Source organism: Triticum dicoccoides, chromosome 2B (assembly GCF_002162155.2).
Source record: "Triticum dicoccoides isolate Atlit2015 ecotype Zavitan chromosome 2B, WEW_v2.0, whole genome shotgun sequence".
NCBI lineage: Eukaryota > Viridiplantae > Streptophyta > Magnoliopsida > Poales > Poaceae > Triticum > Triticum dicoccoides.
Window position 1 is genome coordinate 196,378,930 of NC_041383.1, and position 5,502 is coordinate 196,384,431.

Here is a 5,502-nt window from a genome sequence, read left to right on the forward strand (position 1 = left end):
TGTCTGCCTCCCTTCCTTGCTAACTTTTCTGTGGCCATGTATCTTTACGAGTCATACAAAACTGATCCCGAAAAGAGCTATGGCCAATGCAAAACACGAATCCAATGGATTCGAAGATATTGGGTCGAGCAATAGTTCAAGTACAGGTTTGTCACCAAGGAATATGCTGAAAAGAATGCCATCAAGCGTCCTTGGGGGGATATTCTCTACAAAAATCTTCAACCCAAGACAAGATCTGAAGCTATTGCTTAAGGTTTCTACCCTTGCATGGTCCGAGGACCACAACCTGCAGATGCCGACCCATCATCTCTGTTGCGGTGTCATGAGGACAGTTTGTTCAAGCGCAACTACAAGTTTGCCAAGGACTCTGCAATAAAGAACAAGAAGAGCCTCAGATGCAACTTCAATCCTGGTCCTTCTGCTCCTAGGGCTGATGGCACACGTGATGCCCAATGTCATCGGGCTCTTCGACAACTTTGATGGTTTTCTCTCCTACAGCCACTCAGAGGGCCACAGTGGATCAGTGTGGAGATGAAGCTGATTCTAATGAAGCTCCTGCTCTGCCGAAGCCTCAAAAGCAAAAGAAACCAAAGGCTTCGAAACCTGCTGCTGCACCAAGCACTTCGCGTGCGAAGCCACTAGCCACTGCTCCTCCTGCACCAAGTGTGCATTCTGAAGATCTTTCTCGCGTCTCCAAGAAGAAAGAGAAGCCCCAGAAGAAAATTGTCAAGAGTTCTGGACAAGCACTGACCCCAGCTGCCATTCTGCGGAATGAGCATGAAGCTATTGATCTGTCAACTGATGATGAGTTTGGTGATGATGCTCTTGAGTAGCTGATTAAGAGCAAGCAAGAGGTGGAGATCTTCAATGATCTGCCCCTTTTCGATGTGGACATCTTGAATAATTTCATTGATGAGTGGTTTGACAACCCAAACCTCAGTTTTGATGATCTTCAGCTCCCAATTGGCCTCAACGTCTCCTTCCACGGAGCCATTGCTCCTGAGTTGGCTCTAGCTTAGAGAATAAAATTGACTATGAGAAGGCTCGGTTTAATGAGCACATGGCCAAGCTCAGTGTGACTGATATTCAAAACTTCAAGCAGATGATGCATGAGCTCAAGGAGGCGTTTCACAAGAAACGTGAATAAGCAAAAGGTTCAAGAGAACGAATGAAACTCCTCGCTACAAAATGTGTTCAAGATCACAATGAAGCTGAGAAGCTCAAGGCTCTTGGGCGTCCTGGCATAGACCCCAAGATGGCTGCCAAAAAGAAGAAGCCTGTTGTGGTCCAAGCTGAAGCATCAGAGCAGGAAGCACCTCGCATTGTCTTCCCTGCTAGTATGACAGGCTCGAAGCCTAAGGTCCCCACAGTTTCTTCAGAACTCAAGAAAACAAGGAAAATTGAAGCCGAAGCCAGAAAGCGCAAGTCCAAGAACACCACGGATGATGCTCCACCGACCAAGAAGAGAAAAACAAAGAAGAAAGATAGGGCTGCTCCCACAGAGCCCCTTGTCATCGAGCCAATCTCAGTCGCTCGTCCTGCGTCCGAACACCGAGAGCGTCAGTTAATTGTTCATGAGCCTGCTACCACAGAGGCTCCTGAAGCTGAAGACATTCCAGCTGTTGACACCACCGCAGTTGAAGACATTGGTCCCCAAGACAATGTAAATGATGATGAAGTCCTTGCTCAGATCGAGCACCAAATGGTATCATCGCCTGTTCTCACGAACAACGAACTCATCAGCATTGGTCGTCCATTGACGCCAATCGCTCAGGATGATTCATGGGCTGATCACCCTCAAGTCTTCCCCCATCGAGAAGAATCGCCAAGTACTTCCCCAACTCAAGTCACCACTCCGGTGCTTGATGATGAAGACTTTGTGGCCCAGTCAACTCCCTCTCCATAGGCGTCGCCCGCGTTTCGCAGGCTTCGCAAAGGTCCAAGGCCACAAGTCACTCTTTCGAGTGTTCCAAAAGGAGAAGGGCACCACAACTCAGTATCACGCCAAGTGTTCCCTGAAGCCACTCCAACTGCGAACGTCTCAGAATCTGAAGCCAAAGCTGCTGAAGATATACCGGCTGCATCAGCCGAAGAACAATAAGAAACCTATGAAGAAGAAGAAGAATGTGTTGCCACACCCCCTACCAACCAAGCAGTTGTTCTCGAGGAGAACGTGTCCGACCCTCCAGCTACTCAAGTGGAGGTTGATAATACTGAGGCGGCCACAAACACAAATACTAAAGCCAATGACGTTGTCATGGCTGAAGTAAATGTGGCACCTAAAGTTACTGTGGCGCCAGAAGTGAATGCACCTGAAGTCAATGTTGCACCAGAAGCCATTATACCTCTAGCAGCTCATGTCAATGTCGATGCTCCTCTTCCGCCTCCAAGGCCACAAACTATTGAGATAACATTTGATCGCGGCCAACCTGTCATGGTTCGCTGGCCCATTCTGGTTCCTCCTCCTGCTCCTGGACCTCAATTTGATTATCATGAGGAGCACATGCCTCAGGTCCAGAAGCCAAAACCCAGGCTGCCTAGGTTTCTAGGTACAACAACTTCACCAGGATCGTTTAATGTGAATGGCTTTGTTGCACACAATACCTTCTTTGATAGCGACAAGAACCCATACTTGAAGCCAAGAATTTCATCTGATCGGTTCTGGAGCTATCACCAGCGCAGTTACTATTCTTGTGTTCTTTACGATCAAGGGCGCATTTTTCCCCCATATGCGTCTAGACTACGAAGCCATTGCTGGTCTGCCCTGCTTGGAAGAAGCCCTTGATTGTTTCAGAGATGCTGGTCTGCTACAATTTGTGACTGATAAAGAGCACTGGAACGAAGAGCTTCTGCTTCAATTTTATGCCACCTTCCACATTCGCGGCTACAACAAGGATCCGAAGTCATGGATCCTTGAGTGGATGACAGGCAATGTACACCATGAAGCCAAAGCTCTTGATATTATTGAGCTCACTGGCCTGCCCACTCCAGGTGATCTATATGAACCTGGTTGTCAACTTCACCGCAATTCTTTAAGGAGCATCTTTCAGAAGCCTGAGCCAAACATGAGCCAAATGCTGAGCATGATGAAGCCACTGCCACGCGACGCTGAATATCCAAGGGAATTCTTTGTTGAAGACCTAGAGTATCTGCCGCGCACTATTTATCATATCATCAGGCGAACTCTATGGCCTATCAAATGACATTCTCCTGCAGCAAAGCTTGAAGGAGCAATGAAGACATTAGTTTTCTATATCTTCAATGGCATCAGCTTCAATGCTCAAGACTTCTTCATCAGGTAATTGGCTGCGTCTAGCTCTGATTTATTTGGTCTTAAGTTCTATGCTCTATGGGTTATGCGCCTCATCAAGCTTCATTCTGCTGTCAACTATCAGCCCTCTGCGCGCAACCACATTATCTTCTTACCAGAGGTAGATATGTCTGTCGAAGCCATATACCCAGAACCTGCCAAGGAGCCCATTTACCTTCACAATGTCGATCGCCAAAGTTTCACTCAACCCATTGAAGGAGTTCTTGCTGCTACTCGTGTTTATCCTTTGGCTGGCAATACTCGTGCACCTCATCGTGCCCATACTAAAGCCACTGAAAGCACAATTTCTCAACAGCCTCGGAAGCGTTCTCGTGTACACAATGACCGAGAGCTTCTCGTTGCCCTGCATCAAAAACAGGATAAGCATCATGACTGGCTGAAGCGTCAGATGCGAAGCCTCTTGGTGATTGTTAATCGCATTCGCAACCTCGCCACCAAGAATGCATTTGTCACTCATGAAACCTGTCGGCGGACGTGGAAGGGTCTGACACTGATAAGCTCTGAAGATGATCTTCAACAAGATGGCTTCACAAAGAGATTCAAGTTTGATTCCACTCCTCCCAGGAATGTTGTCTTGCGTCGGACTCCCTCACTCGAAGATTCTGTGTACTCCTCCTCTGCAGCAACTGTAAATGCAAGAGTCGTCGATGATGAAGATGATGCTACTTCGCCAACTACAACGTCACCGCACATCGACACTGCACCAAGTTCTTTTGCACTACCGAACCTCAATGACGACCCTGCTGCTTCCCCTACTTCTCATGGGAACGAGTAGACGCTCTATGTCTTCAAACCTTTTTGGTCCTTACTGACAAAAGGGGGAGAAGCATATGAGTTGATAGTCTTCAAGCGGGTCCATAAGGGTGGTTGATATTTTTACTATACTTTTGCCAAGTGCTTACAACTCTTGCTTTTGATACTTTTGGTTTTTTGAGTTGTAACACTTAAACTTGATGATCGTCTGCTACTTTCTCTGCTATTCTGTGATGCGATGATAAATTTCGCATATGCGATGACAAATCCTGCATGAGATCTTTTCGCAGACGTCCATTTTCCATTGTGCATGCCATTACCTTCATTATATCCTTTCATGCATGACGAATTGTCTTCATTAGTTGAAGAGGATCTCCACAAGTACAACCTGCCATGTGCATTTGCATTCAAAAGCAAAATACTTATATGCACATCTTCAGGGGGAGCCTTTTGCTACTTATGAAGACAATATCTTAATCCTTTACAATTTCACATACTTTTATCCCCGTTGAATATTTCAACCAGTTTGTCATCAATCACCAAAAAGGGGGAGACTGTAAGTGCATCTAGTGCCACCCCTAGTTGGTTTTGGAGTATTGACGACAAACCTGGTTGAGGGACTAATGTGTTTGTGAGAATTGCAGGATAACACAGGTAGTGGTCCCTCATTGATTTGGTTTACCTACCGGAGATGACCCCTAAAAATGTGTGAAGACATTGAAGACAATGGTGGTATGTGAAGATATTCACAATAAAGATTATGACTTGAGAATACATTCATGTGAAGACTATGGAGTGCGAAGACATAGCTGTTTTGTAGCTTCCTTTTCTTCTTTGTTGAGTCATAGGAACCACCGTACTGTTAAATGGGGTCCAAGTAAACAAAGTCAGAGTGACTGAAGTGATGCTCAACCAAATCCTATGTCTTCGAGCGAAGACAATGAGAGCAAATCTTATCGAGAGTCGGATAAGTCAGCTTTACTTGTAGCCCAAGTCACGCTGTCGCGTGTGTTTGAAATCTGACCGTTGGAACACGTGTCAGTTCCTTAGTGACTCAGGGTCATTTCGGACAAATCAGGTCGGGTTGCCTCCTGGCTATAAATAGCCCACCCCCTACACCATAAATTGGTGGCTGCTCAGAGTTAGTACACGACTTTTGTCGTTTGAGAGCAACCCACCTCCAAAGCATTTGAGAGAGAGATCCTTGCGAGGACAAAGCCCAAAACACCCAGAGCCCAAAGAGTGTTTGGTATCACTGAAGTCTTTCTGTCTGTGTGACGGCGCCTCGCGGGCGACCTTGCCGGTGACCTCGGGCCTCACCGGTGACCGCGCATTGCGTCAAGCAGTTGCCGAACATCGTCGAAGCGGCCGGAGCGGGTGTACATCCCCATTATGGCACTAAACACCTGCACGGTGGC